The following is a 19,627-nucleotide window of genomic DNA, read 5'->3' as shown; positions in this document are numbered from 1 at the left end:
CAGGTGGATCAGATGGGGCTGTTCACCATTAGGGAGGTGGCATTTTCAGGATGCAGTACTTGTCAAAGTGTTTGGTTCAGGAAAATGGCCAGACTCTTCATGCTGAGCCGAGGCCCTCCCTGCTCCAAACAGGTGCCCTTCCTGATTTTCCCAGAGACCAGAAAATTGCAGGGCATCTCATGGTGTGCATGGCCCGTGGTGCACTTTGTGCTGCCTCTCAGCTGCTGCCAAATGCCTTCCTGCAGAGGATGGGGAGAAGCTGCAGCCAGGCCAGGCTGGGAAACAGCCCTGCAGGGCCTGGAAGCAGCAGCGGGGCAGAGAGGCTGCCATGGATCCCTTCCCTTCCTGCTGTGCCAGGCACGGCGTGTCCAGATGTGCAGCAAAAGCCCTCGGCTGCGGAGCCCCAGGGGAAGGCTGAGGGAAATGCACCCACCTTGTCCTGCCTGCTGCTTTTCCTTCGGCATTTGGCTCATGTGTTCAGATGGCTCATGGGGTTTCTTGTGTCCTGAAGCTTTGTTGTTCCTTATCAGAGGACCTTTGAGCAAAACAGCTCAATTTCTGATGAATGGATACCACAAAAGTAGGGCTCAACCTGTGGGGTCCGCAGGGACACACAACTCACCCGTGCGATGGGAGCTGGGCTTGTGGGCAGGAACCAGCAAAGGAGCTTGAAAAGTTCTCCCTGCAGACACCCCTGTAACACAACAGCGACAGAACCTTCTGTCATCTCTGCTCATCTGCTCAGGCACCACTGAGCCGCAGGAGCGGTGAGGGGATGGCACAGGGCGAGAGCACACACGTGCGTGGTTCTGTCCTGGCACCTGCAGCAATGCCCCCCTGGCCGAGCTTTGGGCTCTGAGCTGGCAGCTCTCCCAGGGGGAAAGGCCTTGACCTACCCTGCCCATCTCCCAGAGGCTCAGTCCAGGTTGTGGGCTTGGAATCCAGATCACCTTCACCAGCAGGTTCAGCTGCAAAGAAAGGCAGGACAGAACAGCTCTTGTGGCACTGCAGGAGATCCTCAGGCTGCAGGCAAGGCTCAGCCCCGGGGCACAGCCCAGGGCTTGGCTCCTTCCCTCTCTGCTCTTCTCCATGGCTGCACAGAGTACACAGAAGACACACTGCCATTGCACATGGGTGGAAGATGGATAGCTAAATGCTCCTTCCTCCCACTGACAGAGATCCTGTGGGATCCCTCAGGGCTCCAGAAGGGAGCAGTGCAAGCTTTCCGGAATCCATCAACCTTCAGTGGAACTTAAGAGAAATGGTAAAAGAGAGTCTTTTAAGATTGACACAGATTATTTTGTCAGGAAATGTACATTGTGAAGTTGCCTCCAGCATCTGGCAAGGTTTTCAAGCCGTCATTCACCAGCATTTCCAAATAATCCAAGTCACGATCCAAATCTAGACAGAAGCAGAGATCAGACCCGTTTCCATGGTGTGCTGGGATCCCCCTCTCCCTTAGGGAACTGGGCACTGCAAGGGTATCGTATAGGGCTGTGGGAGCGAGATGTGAATGGACAAGGCCAAACTGCACAGGGGCCTGGGGAGCTCTGGTCTGGCTCTAGGTCACTGTCCACCCTCTTTCCATGCCCTGTGAAACATCCCTGGGGAGGAAACAGGCGCTGCCCAGAGCCCGTGGGGGCTCTCTCCCTCCCCTGGAGGAAACCCTCCCTCAAGCCTGGGGAAAACCATCCCCAGCACTTCCCGGGGAGCAGGGAGCGCTGTCCCGGGAAAGGGGAGCCACGCTGCCAGCTCACCTTCTCCATGTGCTCTCAGCGGAGCAGCCTGGACAGCCCTGGCAGGCAGGGCCACGGCCAGGAGGAGCAGCAGGAAGAGGCGCAGAGCAAGGGCCATGGTGCCTTGCCCTCTGCCACTCCCGCAGCTCTTGCTGCCACCGCTGTCCTGACACCGCTGTCCCAATGTCAACACCACTGCTGCCACCGCCGCTGCTGCCGCAACAGTTGTGCTCAGGGACTGACTGCTGGGTCCTTGTGCTGCTGTGCAATCACAGGGCTCTGGGACCTCTGGGACCTCATGGCGTGCTGTGACCTCATGGCTTTAGCTGTACTCCCAGAGTACACTCCCATCTGTACAAATGGACTGCCATGGTTGTTTTTATGTATCACAGGCCCATTGCTCAGTAAATCTTATTTGTGGCCTGATGACATTGCTGGTCAGGCTGTGTCCCTGGGGATGCTCAGAATTCACAGAATTCACAGAATGACTAGGTTTGAAAAGACCTTGAAGATCATCAAGTCCAACCCATGTCCCCACACCTCAGCTAAACCTTGGCACCAAGTGTCACCTCCAGTCTTTTTTTAAACACATCCAGGGATGGTGACTCCACCACTTCCCTTGGCAGGCCATTCCAGAACCTTATTAATCTTTCTGTGAAAAACTTTTTCCTAATATCCAACCTACATTTCCCTTGGCATGGCTGGAGACCGTGTCCTCTTGTTCTGTCAGTTGCTGCCTGGAGAAAGAGACCAACTCCACTGGAGCACAGCCACCTTTCAGGAAGTTGTAGTGTGACAAGCTCACCTCTGAGCCTCCTTTTCTCCAGGCTAACAACCCCAGCTCCCTCAGTGGTTCCTCACAGGGTTTGTGTTCCAAGCCCCTCAGCAGCCTCGTTGCCTCCTCTGGATGTGCTCAATTGTCCCAACCTCCTTCCCAAACTGATGGGCCAGAACTGGACACAGCACTCGAGGTGAGGCCTCACCAGTGCCAAATACAGGGGAAGAATGACCTCCCTTCTCCTGCTGGCCACACCATTCCTGATCCAGGCTAGGAGCCGTTGGCCCTCTTGGCCACCAGGGCACACGTCCGGTTCATGTCCAGCGGGCTGTCACCAGCACCCCCAGGTCCCTTTGTGCCTGGGCACTGTTCAGCCTCACCGTCCCCAGCCCAGAGCATTGCAGGGGGTTATTGTGGCCAAAATGAAGACTAGACACTTGGACCTAATAAACTTCATTTCATTGGACTCTGCCCATCCCTCCAACCATTTGAGGTCTCCCTGCAGAGCCCTCCTACCTTCCAAGAGATGGACACATGCTCCCCGCTTAGTGTGGTCTGCAGATTTACTAATGAAAGGCTCAATCCCCTCATCCATGTTGTCAATAAAACCATTGAACAGAGCTGGCCCCAGCACAGAGCCCTGAGGGACACCCCTGGCTGCCAGCTGGATGCAGCACCGCTCACCAGCATTCTCTGGGCCGGCCAGCCAGCCAGTTCTGAACCCAGCCCAGAGTGCTCCTGTCCCAGGCCTGGGCTGCAGCTTTTCCAGGAGCGTGCTGTGGGACACAGTGCCAAAGGCCTTGCTGGAGTCCAAACAGACACATCCACAGCCTTTCCCTCATCCACCAGTCTGTTCCCGTGCCCTCAGGATCTCTGTTTTGAAGCACACCTGCGGAGGATCAGTAAGGGGACATCGCGCCGTGATCAGTATGATCAAGTGAAGCCAATTTATTACAAAAAGCAAGCCATTTTTATACTATTCTCTATTGTTCACGCCTCAAGCTGATACATGATTGGTTAAATCCTTTTTACGCACGCATTTTAATATTTCAGTTAATTTTAGTTAGTCTTCCCTCTTCATGCGTCTCGCTGCGGTTTTCTTGTCTGCCTTTGCATCCTGAAGTGTCTGCTTCTGAGCGTGTTCTTCTCCTTTCGTGTCCTTCAAGGACATGGCGACCTTACTCAGTCTCTATGAAGGCTGGATTGTGCATATGTTGCATATGTCCATTGTCCTGCAAAAAACTCTCAACAGTTCCCCTGTCCTGTTTTTGCACAAGCCAGACTGAATTAATAGCACGTTCAGTTATTCTCTGCACACACTATAATAAGCAGGGTACAATAAGCAAAATTACTAAAATGATGCAAAAAACCATAACGCCAAAGCTATCTAAGTCTTTAAGCCAACCTGTAATGTCCCAAGATTTTAACCACTCATCAACAGTGTTATTAACAACCATAAGTTTCTTGATGTTTTCTTTGAGTTGCGGAAGTTTCTTGTGAATTGATTCAGAGTGATCAGAGAGGTTCATGCAACACACCCCTTCAAAATCTTCACACCCGTGCCCTTGTGCTAGCAATAGAAAATCTATGGCAGCCCTGTTTTGTAACACAGCATGGTGTATGCTACCTACATCAGTGGTGAGTTCATCTAACACTGTGAATGTGATGTTAATTTTTTTCCCTGCCCAACACGCTAGCCGCCTTAATTGTGTCAGGGCATGTACGGAGGCTACTTCTGGTGTGAAAAATGATGCCAATATAACTGATGGTGAGTCCCACAATTGTACCTCATCTCTACATTCAGGGCCCAACTGATGCACACTACGTCTTGACCACTGGGACTTGTGACTGATGTTAAACACCTGATGGATGTTAGGAGCAAATAATGTTAGTTTGCCGAAATAACATGGTCCTCCCAACGCTTTCTGGTTGTCCTAGGGTGACTGTTATCCCCATTCGTGTGTGTGTAATTTATGCTGGATATTATGTTCTGTGCCTTTAAGACTGGTGGAGTGAAGGTTTTGTTTTGGCCTCTTATCAGCCACTCGGTGGGACATCCAGATAGCACCAGTGCATGTTGCTGCTTTTTGCTTCTTGCCCCTGCTTTTTGCTTTCACTCTTGCTTCTGCTTCGCTTCTGCTTTGCTTGCTCTTGCTTTCTTTCCCCCCGCCATTAGTTAATTTAGCTAAACAGTCCAAATTCCTTTCTGGACTGTTCCCCCCACCCCGTTGGACCTGCTGACTGCTCCGGACTGGGATTTGGAACACGGAGAGAGAGAGTTTACACCTTGTGACTGCAACAGCTGCCTCAGCACCGGAAGGACTGATAACAGAGCAAACCCCCAGGAGAGACTTTTCTGAATTTGTCATCTTTTTCGGAGCAGTGGAAGAGTGGTGTCATCCCGTATTGTTCATTGTGTGTGCTGGGGGGTGCTGTGCTTATCAAATAAACAGGTTCTTTCCACTTCTCTCCGAGGACTTTCTTCCCGAACCGGTTGGGGGAGGGGCGTGTGGGTTTGTTTTTTGGAGAAGCCCTTTTTGGGGATTCTCTCCCAAATTTGCCCTAAACCAGGACAAATTTTGGCGCCCAGAGCTTGGGGCTCGAGAGAGAGTGGAAAAACCCTGTTTTGAGTGTATTTTGGTTACCATTATTCTGTGTTAGTATAAAGCAGTTAATAGACATGCTTTTTGAACTTATAATGTCTATTGGGGTGAAGGCTTGCCTGCATTTCTGGTCCCTAGGGTTTTTTGAGATCTTTATACCTCTATGGTCCCTGGGTTTATTTTCTTATCCAGAAATAGCTCTTGTATTGTCCCTAATACGTAGCTTTTACAGCAGAGGGGCAGTGACCAGAATAGCTATCCTGCTGGGCTTGGTGGTAATAGCTTGTAAGAAGTTTATCAACATGTTGGGGTCTGCTCCAGGTGTGAATGGTTCATGGTTATGGTTATGCATCCAGTTGGTTAGAGGAGGAGCAGGGGGTGAGGCTTTTCAGCCTTTGCTTTCCTTCTTCTCTTCTGAATCTGTTACATCACTATTGGAGGATGTTCAGTTTCCCCTGAATGTTAAAGAGACCATCTTTCTGGTACTCAATCTGGTAAGCTTCCTCTACATAGTCTGCTGCATCTCTAGAATGAGGGCTGAGATTTCTAGACGGGCTGATGAGATCCCTGACTCAGGAATAGACCCAGGTGTGGAAAATCCTAAGTGGTGTGGGAAATGGGAGAATATGGGCCAAATCCTGAAGGAATTCTCTGACCCTATAGTCTGGGACTTTGCCCATGAACAAATTCAGAACCCAGCTGAGGTGGGGAAATATCTGAAAGAGAAGTACCAGGATGACCCTAAGGAGAAAAAGATCATTGCAGTGAGCTGGGCCTTGGCATATGCTTATCGCGCGTTGCTAGATACGGTTGGGCAGCAGACAGAGGCAGGGGGGCAGGGAGATAAATCAGCAGCTATCCCGGTCACTCAGGCTGCAGCCAGCACCCCAGGCTCAAAGACAGCAGCCAAGCTAGATAGTGAGCCCAAGCCAGCAGCTAAACCAATGGCTGTTGCTACTAGCACTAGAAGTGGAAAATGCACAGGCAAGACCAATCGACCAGTGGATGATGATGATGATGATGCAGGAGAAGGACCCTCAGCGCCTCCTGATGTAAAATCAGAAGTCAAAGCAGCAGGTGCCAGATCAGAAGCCAATATGGAGTCCTTTTCCCTGAAGGACCTCCGTGGCCTAAGGAAGGATTACACCCGGCGGCCTGATGAATCCATAATTAGTTGGTTAGTCCATCTCTGGGATGCTGCAGGTGAGGCCACAATTCTGGATGGCACTGAAGCCAGGCATTTGGGATCCCTGTCACATGATCCTGTCATCGACCAAGGAATGATGAGGGGGGTTAATCCTCACAGCCTCTGGGCACGGGTCTTGGACAGTGTTGCACAAAGATACCTGTGTGCAGACGATCTTTATATGCAGCAGACCCAGTGGAAGACCATAGAGCAAGGGATCCAACGCTTGAGGGAAATGGCAGTGGCAGAGATTATCTTCTCAGATGACGTAACAACTAGGAGCCCAGACTTGGTGCCATGCACGTCTGTGATGTGGCGGAAACTTGTACGACTCGGGCCACATGCATATGCTTCTGCCTTAGCCATAATGAAGCGGGATGAGAGGGATGAGACTGTGCTGGATATGGCAAAGAAGCTCCGAGCATATGCAGATGCTGGGCATGGCCTGACACATGCCAGAATCGCAGCAGTGGAAACACGTCTGCAGAAGTTAGAGGATAAGATAGAGGAGAATCACAAGAAGCTCAGAGAGGAGATTAAGGAAGACCTTCTCCAAATCTCAGCAGTACAGATCAGAGGTCCTAGTGCCCAATACAGACGTTCCCCAGATGGAGAGAGAAGGTACACCCCACGAGCTGAGCTGTGGTTTTTCCTGCATGATAGTGGAGAGAACATGAGGAGATGGGATGGGAAATCTACTGCTGCTCTGGCACGACGGGTACGTGAATTGAAGGAAGGCAGGACTCAGAGAGGGAGCTCCACCAAAAGGGAAGCAGCTCCAGTTGCCCATAGCCAAACTGCCAGATACGATGATGATGATGACATGTCCGATCCCCTTGAAGGAACATCCAAGACATATGCCCAGGCAAAGAAGCATGACCAGGCTTAGAGGGGCCCTGCCTCTAGCCAGGTAGAGGCTAGGGAAAATCGTGTTTTCTGGTCTGTGTGGATTCGTTGGCCTGGCACATCGGAACCACAGGAGTATAAAGCTTTGGTTGACACTGGTGTACAATGTACATTAATCCCATCGAGACATGTGGGGACAGAGTCTGTTTCTATTGCCGGCGTCACAGGGGGATCCCAGGATTTTACTTTGGTGGAAGCGGATGTGAGCCTGACAGGAAATGAGTGGAAGAAACACCCTATTGTGACTGGCCCCGAGGCCCCATGTATTTTGGGCATAGATTACCTTCGAAGTGGGTATTTCAAGGACCCAAAAGGACTCAGGTGGGCATTTGGGATAGCAGCTGTGGTGACAGAGGGTGTCCAGCAATTGAATACTTTGCCTGGACTGTCCGAGAATCCATCTGCAGTAGGACTTCTGAAGGGAGAAGAGCAACAGGTGCCAGTTGCCACTTCCACAGTGCATCGATGGCAGTATAGAACCACTCGAGATACTGTGATCCCCATCCATAAGATGATCCGAGAGCTGGAGAGCCAAGGGGTGGTCAGCAAGACCCACTCACCCTTCAACAGCCCCATTTGGCCTGTGCGTAAATCTGAAGGAGAATGGAGATTGACAGTGGACTACCGTGCATTGAATGAAGTGACTCCACCACTGAGCGCTGCTGTGCCGGACATGCTGGAACTCCAGTACGAGCTAGAGTCCAAGGCAGCGAAGTGGTATGCCACTATTGACATTGCCAATGCATTTTTCTCCATTCCTTTGGCAGCAGAATGCAGGCCTCAGTTTGCTTTCACCTGGAGGGGAGTGCAGTATACCTGGAACCGACTGCCCCAGGGGTGGAAGCACAGCCCCACCATCTGCCATGGACTGATCCAGACTGCACTGGAAAAGGGTGAGGCTCCAGAACACCTCCAGTATATTGATGACATCATTGTGTGGGGGAACACAGCCACAGAAGTGTTTGAGAAAGGACAAAAAATCATCCAAATCCTCCTGGGAGCTGGTTTTGCCATTAAAAAGAGCAAAGTAAAGGGACCAGCTCGTGAGATCCAGTTTCTGGGAGTGAAGTGGCAAGATGGACGGCGTCAGATTCCTACCGATGTCATTAACAAGATCACAGCTATGTCTCCACCAACCAATAAGAAGGAAACGCAAGCGTTCCTAGGTGCCATAGGCTTTTGGAGAATGCACATTCCGGAGTACAGTCAGATCGTGAGCCCTCTTTACCTGGTCACCCGCAAGAACAATTTCCACTGGGGCCCTGAGCAACAACAAGCTTTTGCCCAGATCAAGCAGGAAATTGCCCATGCAGTTGCCCTTGGCCCAGTCAGGACAGGACCAGAGGTGAAGAATATGCTCTACTCTGCAGCCGGGAACCATGGCTTGTCCTGGAGCCTTTGGCAGAAGGTGCCTGGGGAGACTCGGGGTCGGCCACTAGGATTTTGGAGTTGAAGCTACAGAGGGTCCGAAACCAACTATACTCCAACCGAGAAAGAAATCTTGGCTGCCTATGAAGGAGTCCTAGCTGCCTCAGAGGTGATTGGCACGGAAGCACAACTCCTCCTGGCACCCCGACTGCCAGTGCTGGGGTGGATGTTCAAAGGCAAGGTTCCTTCCACTCACCATGCCACTGACGCTACATGGAGCAAGTGGATTGCCCTTATCACTCAGCGCGCCCGTATAGGTAAACTGAATCGCCCTGGGATTTTGGAGATAATTACAAATTGGCCCAAAGGTGAGAATTTCGGTGTCACAGATGATGAACCAGAACCAGCGACACGGGCTGAAGAGGCTCCTCCATATAACCAGCTGCCACCAGAGGAAACACGCTATGCTCTTTTCACGGACGGTTCCTGTCGCATTGTAGGGATGAACCGGAAGTGCAAAGCAGCCGTATGGAGCCCCACATGACAGGTCGCTCAAGCTACCGAAGGAGAAGGTGGATCGAGCCAACTCGCTGAACTCAAAGCTGTTCAGCTGGCCCTGGACATTGCTGAGAGAGAGAAATGGCCAAGGCTCTACCTTTACACTGATTCATGGATGGTAGCTAATGCTCTGTGGGGATGGCTGGAGAGATGGAAAGAGGCCAATTGGCAGCGTAGGGGAAAACCAATTTGGGCTGCTGATGAGTGGAAAGACATCGCTGCTAGGGTAGGGAAGCTACCTGTGAAGGTCCGCCATGTAGATGCCCATGTCCCCAAGAGCAGAGCTAATGAGGAGCACCAACACAATGAGCAGGTAGACCAGGCTGCAAAGATAGAGGTGTCAAAGATAGACCTAGATTGGGAACACAAGGGAGAGTTATTCCTAGCTCGGTGGGCCCATGATGCCTCAGGTCATCAGGGTAGAGATGCCACCTATAAGTGGGCACGAGACCGAGGGGTGGATCTAACCATGGACAGTATTTCTCAGGTTATCCACGACTGTGAGACGTGTGCTGCCATCAAGCAAGCCAAGCGAGTGAAGCCCCTGTGGTATGGTGGGCGGTGGTCCAAGTACAGGTATGGGGAGGCCTGGCAGATCGACTACATCACACTGCCCCAGACACGCCAAGGCAAGCGCTACGTGCTGACCATGGTAGAAGCCACCACGGGATGGCTGGAAACCTACCCTGTGTCTCATGCTACTGCCCGGAACACCATCCTGGGCCTTGAAAAGCAAGTCCTGTGGAGACATGGAACCCCTGAGGGGATTGAGTCAGACAATGGGACTCATTTCAAGAACAGCCTTATCAACACCTGGGCTAGGGAGCATGGCATTGAGTGGGTCTACCATATCCCCTACCATGCACCAGCTGCAGGGAAAGTAGAGAGGTACAACGGGCTACTAAAAACCCAGCTGAAAGCCTTGGGTGGGGGATCCTTCAAAAATTGGGAGCAGCATTTAGCAAAGGCTACCTGGTTAGTCAACACCCGAGGTTCCACTAACCGAGCAGGTCCTGCCCAGTCTGAGTCCCTGAATATAATCGATGGAGATAAAGTCCCAGTGGTACATGTCAGAGGTCTGTTAGGGAGGACAGTGTGGATCAATTCTGCCTCGAGTACAGACAAACCCATCCGTGGAGTTGTCTTTGCTCAGGGACCAGGCTGCACATGGTGGGTAATGCAGAGAGATGGAACAACACGATGTGTACCTCAGGGAGATCTGATTGTGGGGTGAGAGTGATATGCAAATATCGTTTGCTATGTTATTGCCATTGTCTGTACACTAAACTGTATAGACATGAGATAGGAGGAAATTGTTTGACGATATGGGGATAAGGGGTGGAATGTCCTAGGGTGACTGTTATCCCCATTCGTGTGTGTGTAATTTATGCTGGATATTATGTTCTGTGCCTTTAAGACTGGTGGAGTGAAGGTTTTGTTTTGGCCTCTTATCAGCCACTCGGCGGGACATCCAGATAGCACCAGTGCATGTTGCTGCTTTTTGCTTCTTGCCCCTGCTTTTTGCTTTCGCTCTTGCTTCTGCTTCGCTTCTGCTTTGCTTGCTCTTGCTTTCTTTCCCCCCGCCATTAGTTAATTTAGCTAAACAGTCCAAATTCCTTTCTGGACTGTTCCCCCCACCCCGCTGGACCTGCTGACTGCTCCGGACTGGGATTTGGAACACGGAAAGAGAGAGTTTACACCTTGTGACTGCAGCAGCTGCCTCAGCGCCGGAGGGACTGATAACAGAGCAAACCCCCAGGAGAGACTTTTCTGAATTTGCCATCTTTTTCGGAGCAGTGGAAGAGTGGTGTCATCCCGTATTGTTCATTGTGTGTGCTGGGGGGTGCTGTGCTTATCAAATAAACAGGTTCTTTCCACTTCTCTCCGAGGAATTCTTCCCGAACCGGTTGGGGGAGGGGCGTGTGGGTTTGTTTTTTGGAGAAGCCCTTTTTGGGGATTCTCTCCCAAATTTGCCCTAAACCAGGACACTGGGGCACCGCAGGCCAGGCTCTCTCCCCACAAATGAGGAGAACCCCAGGAGGTAGCATTTTAGCTGCACCTTGCTCTGTTGGTAAAGGCCTTATACAATTGTTACAATAATCTGTGGTATTGTAGTACCATGAGGAGCCAGGGGATATCCAAGTGCTATCATTTTTTGGTCATCCCTCTTTTATGCTAAACAAATCTGAGCCTACGGAATAATACCCAAAAAATAAACAGTAATTGCCTGGCATAGAACCCGGGATGTCTAGCTCCTGTGGCTCCGTGCCAGTGATATCCAATCCATTGTAAAAGCTTCTGCTCCCAGGGGGTTCACTGAAGTCCCAAAAGCGTCACACCAATTTGCAGAGGTTGGTCCGCCCTGGATATTCCACCTTTGGACTGTGCACCAACTTAACCAAGCATCATTTAAATTTTTGTGCACTGTGGCCTTAGTCCAAGGTCCAAATTCTTCCATAGAATCTAATGGAACTCCAATTAAACAAGTACAAAAAGGATCAGAAGGTGTAGCCAATGATAAGCAAATTGATTCTTGCCCTGTTTGATTAGCCCATGTAACCCACATGTTTGTTCGCTGATCAGTGTTATGCAAGCCCTGCGTTTTTCCTATTACTGTAATGATTATCATCAATATTAGTTGCGGGACAATTGCCATTGTCGCCAGCTTTGCCGATCACGTCTACGCTTTAGCCAATATTCTTTGGCGTCGTCCCACTGACTGTCAGAAACGTGATGCTGTTGTGGCACTGCTGTTCCTCTCCTACACTCTGCAGCTGTAATCTGACTTTGCAATACAATTTGATTTGCTATTGCCTGTTTTGCCAATTGTAATTGAATCCAAAGCAAACTTTGCTGATCCCGTGTTTCAGTGAGGGCTAAATCCTGGCTAGAATTCCAACGTTCTAAAAATATCCCTCTAAGGGGTTCAGGGGGAGGTCTTCTTCTATGACTAGGCCCTAAAAATATTCCTAACGTGCGCTGAAAAGTAGGCATATTAAGTACACTAAAACATCTATTAAATCTAAATTAATAGAGCTAAATTTTTGCTTTTTCCTGTGAGGTATAAAAAGATTTTTTTTCCTGACGGACTTATCGCCTTCACTTCAGTTTGCACTTAACACACTGGACCCTGATCCATGGTTTGCAAAAATAGCCATGAACAGAAGAAGCTCATTCAATTTGATTTAAGACCCGTATTGGAAATGGTGGTAGGCTGTCGTTACTGGTTACTGTAACCCCAGATCCAGCTAGTTGGCCCACATCTGTTAATAGCTGTGGAAAAAAAGTTCAGCCATTGTTCAACCCTCAGGTGCTGGAGCATCAGGTTCAGCTGCGTCTGGAGTTGGTGCTGTCGCCGACGTTCTGCTTCTGGACAGAGCTGGCAGGTGTGACTTTAGGTGAGGTTTCACCTACTTGGCCGGAACCAGCGAATTCCTTTATCTGTAAGTAAGCGCATGTAACCTCTTCCCATTAATTTCATTGCTGCTGGCCCTTCCCACATCCCGGTTTCCGGGCTTTTAAACATGACTTGAATACTGTCAGGTAATTCCTCACTTGGCCTATGCATGAGGGCATGATGCACAAGAATGGGAAGAGGTTCATCCCTATCTCCTGTTGTTCTGAGATAATTAAGCACAAAGATAGCCTTAGCTGTCTATTCTTCCGGGGATACCCCTACCATTCCCCCTTTTTATTTTTGCAGCATGCCCTCGAACGGCTGATGGGCTCGCTCAATAATTCCCTGACCTGTAGAGTTGTGTGGAATACCGGTATCATGTTGAATACCGCATAAATTACAGAAACATTGAAACTTTAAAGATCAATAAGCAGGGCCATTATCCATCTTGATGGCTAAAGGGACTCCCAACACTGCAAAGCAATTGTTCAAATGTTTCTCAACGTGACGTGCTGTCTCACCTGTTGAAGGGGTAGCCCATATAACACAAGAGTATCAATGCAAACATGTACAAACTTCTTCTGGCCAAATTCTGCTTCGTGTGTTACATCCATTTGCCATAATTGCAAAGGTTGGGTACCTCTTGGGTTAACACCAGTGCCTAAGCCAATGCCATCCCTTTGACAATCTGGAGAGGATCATACAATGCCAGTGGCATCAGTAAGAGGGATACCAAATTGTTTAGCCAACATCTTTGCAGATTGATGTAAAAAAGCATGAGAATTTTTTGCTTGTTGAAATTTATCAGAGGTTGGCATTGGCCAGACAGCAGCTACCAACCGATCAGCTTGAGCATTACCTTCAGACAGACCAGGGAGATTTTGATGACTGCGAACGTGAGTAATGAAATACTCCTGTTGGCGTCGGTTCAGATTTCTCAGTAGTCGGCTTAAAAGTGAATACAAATGTTTGTTATTAACTTCCTTAACTACTGCCCTTTTGAGGCGTTGTACACAGCCAACCACCTGAAGTGAATCAGAAACAATGTTAACAACCTGATGGTTCCAATTCTCAAAGGCCCAAATTACTGCCTTCAACTCCAAGGTTTGCAATGTATCTCCTATCTCCCCAGGAATTATATACTGATTCCATGAACCCTTTTGCTGCCACGTACAAGCAGCCCTTTTAGACCGTTTGCCTGCGTCTGTAAAAATTGTTAGTCCTAGTACTGGAGACTCGTATCTCCATGGTCTGTCCTCCAGCCGCTGCTGCTCTAACAAGGACAACACACGATGCCACAGATAGGTATTGTGAACTTTTCCACCGTAATCAGTAAGGGCTGTTTGTAAAGGAACAGAATGCCTAATTCCTCATTCTAAATACCCATTGGCTAGAGGTACTGCAATTGCGTACGGTTCCTGTCCCCAAATTTCTAGTATCCTCCCTCTGCCTTTCACGATTAATTGAGCAAATAGTTCTAGGTGAGTGGTAATGGTTCTAGGCTGTCGCACAGGTAAAAATACCCACTCCAGAATGGTTAAAGGATTAGCCCGAGTCTCCGTCCATTGACAAATTAATGCAAAAGGATGTTTGGCATACTGGTCACCCTCCTTGCTGCGTTTGATGATCATCAGTTGAACGGGGACACCTGCCATCAGGTGATGTGCATGTGCTGTGGCAACCTTTGAGGCTATATGTTCCAAGGCCTGTTGTTGCGTCCTGTCCAGTGATCGGCGCTCGTCTGCCCGGGATGAGGTACCTAGCAGCTGTATTAATGGTTCAAGTTCTTCATTAGTTATTCCACAAATAGTTCTAATCCATTGTATATCTCCTACTAATTTTTGAACATCATGTACAGTTTTTTATCTCGGTAGTAATGGTAATCTTCTGAGGTTTCACTACAGCTTGATCAATGTGCCACCCAAGATACTTCCATGGAGCTGAACGCTGTACTTTTTTAGGGGCAATTCTCAACCCTCTCTGTTCTAGAATAGTTGTCATGCTTGCTAAAACATTTTCAAAGTCCAATTGCTGTCCTGCCACCAAGATATCATCCATGTAATGATATATGACACAGTTAGGAAATTGCTGCCCGACTGGCTCTAATGCCCAGGCTACGTAAACCTGGCACATAGTGGGTGAGTTACGCATCCTTTGTGGCAAAAATTTCCACTCATATCTCTTGTAGGGTTTTCTTTGTTGATGGAGGGATTGAGAAAGCAAAATGACTGATGTCTTCAGGGTGTAGTGAAATAGTGAAGAAACAGTCTTTGAGATCAATAATCAGTAAATCCCAGGACTCAGGTAACAAAACAGGGGATGGGAGTCCAGGTTGTAATGCTCCCATACTCTGCATTACTGCGTTGACTGCTCTAAGATCGTGCAACAACCTCCATTCCCCACTCTTTTTTGGAATTGTAGAAATAGGCTTGTTCCATGGGCTAGCTGATGGTCTTATATGACCAGCCTCAAGTTGTTCTTGAACCAACTCTTGAACCTTGAGCAGCTTTTCCTTTGACAGCAGCCACTGATCAATCCATATAGGGGTATTGGTAGTCCGGCTAATTTTGAGGATTGGCTGCCCCTCAGTGGCCACTCTTAAAAAGGCTGTGTAACAATTGTGCCCTTCTGTTGTCTTAACATATCCCCGCCTATTAAACCTAGCAAATTTCCGGGAGTCTGCATGACATAGGGTCTTGTTGTTACGTTCACTCCATCTGGGAAAGGTAGTTACCTCCCTGCTTAATTTAATGGCTTGGGTCCACCAATCCCTGCAATTCCCAAAACAGGATTAACCACTGGCCAATTTTTGGGCCATATAGTGCTTGAAATGATTGTTACATCTGCTCCAGTATCAATTGTCAGTTTCTTGGTGATAGAATTACCATTGGGACTTATCAGGGTTACCAGTTTATCTGGTTTACCTCTTGTAATGTCCATTGCCCAAAACACTTCTGGGTTACCTGTGGAATCAAAACCGCCTGTTCCCCACTCCTTCAATCCTTTACAGGGAACACAAGACTTAAAAGGAACAAGTTGAGCAATTTGTGATCCTTTAGGGATAGATACAGGAGGAAAAAATGTCCTAGCCATAATTTTGATAACCCCTTGATAGTCTGCATCAATAACCCCAGGAATTACATCCAGTCCCCTTTTGCTAGCAGATGATCTTCCTAACAGAAAAGCACTAAGCCCACCCCCCAGAGGTCCCTTTACATTAGTCTCTACCAGATGTACTGCAGAGTCAGCGATGGTAATGTCTACTGCGGTTTCCACGTCCATTCCGGCGCTTCCAGGAGTTGCGGATTGGAGTGAGTAAAGTCCTCCAGAGGGGGCTGAGCCACCCATGCAGCTCCCTGAGCTTGTGTCTTTGTGCGTGGGGCCGCTGTCCGTGGTCCGTTTCCCTGGAACCTACAGTCTCTTGGGTGGTGATTATCCTTCTTGCAGATGGAGCAAAATTTCCTTATTGGCACAGATCAACATTGACTCTGTACATGTCCGACCTTCCCACACCCAAAACATTTGACGTTTTTCCCTTCTGCCTTCTTTTCTGATTTTGAAAGTAGTGGCTTTACAGCGCCTTGTACTGCAGCAGCCACATAGGCAGCCTTTGGTCTCTCTGTGGTTCTAGTCATTAATTCTAGCAAATCAACAACTTCTGCTCCCTTTTGCAACGTGCCTAAAATCCGCCGAGTCTTATCGTTAGCATTATCAAAGGCAAGCATCTTAAACAGCTTCTGCTTTGTTTCCGGATCCAAATCGGGGTGATCATAAATAGCCCTATGCAAGTGGTCTACGAATTTATCAAAGTCCTCATTTCCCCCTTGACATATCTGCGTAAAAGCCTGAACATGCAGCCCATCAGGCAATGCAAGGATTGAAGTGTGCAAGTTGTTGGCTTAAATGCAAAACTTCATTGATACTTTGGGCTTGGGCAGTTGCTGTGGACCAGGGACCTTCTCCTAATAGCTGTCGTGCTGTAATTCCAAACAATGGGTCCCCCTGAGCCTGAGGTCTTGCTTCCTCTTTTTTACATGTGCCTTCCCAATTCTTATAAAACTGAATCTGCTGATGAGGGGGCATAATAAATCTAACCAAAGTTTGAACATCAGCGGGAATAAAGGTATCTGCTGTAAAAATGAATTGCAATAATTGAGCTTTCAAGCCATATTGTATAACGGCGCTTTTCAATTTTTCTAATATCTTCCAATCAAATGGCTCCCATCCTCGCCCTGCAGCTTGGGTGACCACAGGGGAAGCTTCTATAGTACTAGGGGAGAATGTCCCCTCAATTATTGCTTCAGTAATAACACCTTTCCACTTTCTTTTTTGTGCTGTTTCTATTTTGGGATCTAGCTCTAACTCCCAAACTTCCGTGGTCGAGGGGGGTATCTGCCTCCCCCTCTGCTCCTCGAGAGCCCTCTCAGAGCTCAAAATAGCTGGCAGCTCCCTCCTTTCAAAAGAATAGTCCTTTTGGGGAGCAACTAGATCACTTTGTTGAATTACAAACTTCTGCAAATTTTCTACCAAAGCTTTTAATTCCTCTTCAACCTAGGCAGATTGTCAATCTGTCTTTTCTTCTTTAGCCTCATCTTCAGGTGATGAATACATTATTTCTTAAACTTCACCACCAGCTGCCCCCTTTTCCTGAGTACGTTTATTCTCGGGCTGGCAGCTGGAGCCTCCGAGGGAGGCTGCTTCCTGACTCTTTCTCATCTGAGGGTCCTGAGATTTTGAGTTCCTCTTTAGTTAGTGGAACTGGGCTAGAGGGTCCTGGGCAGCACGAAGGAACGTCTAATGTAGTAGGAAATAACTTGCTAGCAGGAAATGCCTGTGGCTCAGGGTCGGGGCTTGGGGAAAAAGCAACGCAAGCTGCTGCAGCTGCTTTCTTTTCCGCCTTCATTGCCTGTAATACCTCTACAATGTTTTCCCACAGGGTAGCATATTTAGATGTCTCTTTAGCCTCACGTCCTCCCGAAGCAATACAGTCCCACAACACACTGCCCACGGCTTCCCAGGTCGATACCTCAAAAGCGACCTGCGCTCCTGGTATGAGGTTTTGTTCCCATGCCCAGTAAATAAGTCCCTTCAGAGTCGAAGCATCATATTTCTGCCCTCTCTCAAAGAGGATATGTTGGAGGTGTTTCTGAACCCCATCTCTGTCATGGTCCAACCCCATTCCTCCCCAGCCGCTCACCTGATCAGGGCGAGATCACTTCTTCTTCAATTTGGAGCTCCTTTATTCACCTTTTCTTCTTGCCGGGGCAGTGAGGATACTTTCGACCGGCTTCTCCACCTCCCGAAGGCTGTCACTGTACCTCTCACCACAGTGAAATAGCCGTCTCCGGGTCCCTCGTTCGGGCACCAAAATGTGCGGAGGATCAGTAAGGGGACATCGCGCCATGATCAGTATGATCAAGTGAAGCCAATTTATTACAAAAAGCAAGCCATTTTTATACTATTCTCTATTGTTCACGCCTCAAGCTGATACATGATTGGTTAAATCCTTTTTACGCACGCATTTTAATATTTCAGTTAATTTTAGTTAGTTTTCCCTCTTCATGCGTCTCGCTGCGGTTTTCTTGTCTGCCTTTGCATCCTGAAGTGTCTGCTTCTGAGCGTGTTCTTCTCCTTTCGTGTCCTTCAAGGACATGGCGACCTTACTCAGTCTCTATGAAGGCTGGATTGTGCATATGTTGCATATGTCCATTGTCCTGCAAAAGACTCTCAACACACACCCACCTTTCATGGACCCCTTTTTTTTTAAGGGCTGCTTCCCAAGGAAATCTCTGAATAAGTCTCCTAAATAGGCCAAAGTCTGCCCTCCAGAAGTCATATGTGAATGTCCTATTGATGTTCCTCCTGATTTCACAAAATATCAAGAATTCTTGATACATTAGAGTTCCAATGTCTGAGACATAACATAAGACAGACCACTCATGTTTCCTCAGAAAAACTGCCCTGCTTATTGTCTGGAGCTTTCTTTCATAGTCCGTTCAAAACTCCCGGGTCGAAACAGCTCATTGGTCTATCTGTGTGCCCCCCGACTCTGAACCAATACAATGTCTGCATCCTAGGAGAGTTCCCCTTTGGATGTGAACTTCTGTCAGTCAAACACAGAGGCTAATTCATGGAGCTGAGCTGGACTGCTTATTATAACTTGATTAATTTTAACTACAGATCTGCTTGAAATGCAACCAGCTATATACTTTCATGATCACTATGCCCCAAGCAGCCTCCAACCACCATATCTTCCCCCAGCCCACCTCTATTTGCAAACAGCAGATCTAACATAGTCCCTCCCCTGGTGGGCTCACCCACCAGCTGCAGCAAACAGTTGTCCTCCACACACTCTACAGATTTCCTGGGCTGCTTTTTTTCTACTGAATTAAGCTTCCAGCAAATGTCTGGCAAGTTGAAGTTTCCTGTGGAAGAATGGCTGGATGAACAGGGCCATAGATCCCTGGAAATGTTGTACAAGCAAACCCCATGTAAGCTTAGCATGAGTAGGCCGCACGCCATGCTAGGGAGATTGCAAAATGTGCTGACAAGGACAGGACAGTGTCCCTGATTGTTTTGTGTGGGTTTGCAATATAAAAATAAGGAAGTAAAAGCAACAAGAATGAGGAAAAACCCTGTGTTAGAAACCGCAAAGTCAGAGGAGTATGTAAATGCAACCTTTTGCCTTACACCAATGAACTAATGACAAGTATGCATAATTACTGGAAACAATATAAAAGTACCGTTGCACTCAAAAAAAATTGAAGCTTGCTTTACCAATCATATTGATCGATTGCATGTCTTCCCTCGCCGACCACAGTTGCCTACAAGAACAAGGGCTGATGATCTTGAAACATTCTCTAGCTGTCTATAGAATGAGTTGTCCACCACTTCTTTCTGGTTGGGTGGACGATAACAGACTCCCAGTGGGATGTCAGCCTTGTTGGCCTTCCCCCTAATTCTCACCCATAGGCATTCAACTTCATCATCATTAGTTTCAATATCCATGGTGTCCAAAGCCTCCCTAATATAAAGATCCACCCCTCCAACTCTTCTCCCTTTCCTGTTTCTCCTGAAGAGCTTGTAGCCATCCAG

General features: G+C 48.4%; 1 long non-coding RNA gene across 1 annotated transcript; it reads right to left on the bottom strand.

Moving 5' to 3' along the window:
* Nucleotides 1-12,176: 12,176 nt before the first annotated feature.
* On the bottom strand, nucleotides 12,177-18,259 carry LOC132332099 (uncharacterized). Its single transcript, XR_009487794.1, has 2 exons — nucleotides 17,730-18,259; nucleotides 12,177-14,298 (listed from the first exon to the last, which is right to left on the bottom strand). It is a non-coding gene; the product is annotated as an uncharacterized LOC132332099 (long non-coding RNA).
* Nucleotides 18,260-19,627: the final 1,368 nt, after the last annotated feature.

This window comes from Haemorhous mexicanus, chromosome 11 (genome assembly GCF_027477595.1).
Source record: "Haemorhous mexicanus isolate bHaeMex1 chromosome 11, bHaeMex1.pri, whole genome shotgun sequence".
NCBI lineage: Eukaryota > Metazoa > Chordata > Aves > Passeriformes > Fringillidae > Haemorhous > Haemorhous mexicanus.
This window is presented reverse-complemented; position numbering and strand designations above follow the sequence as displayed.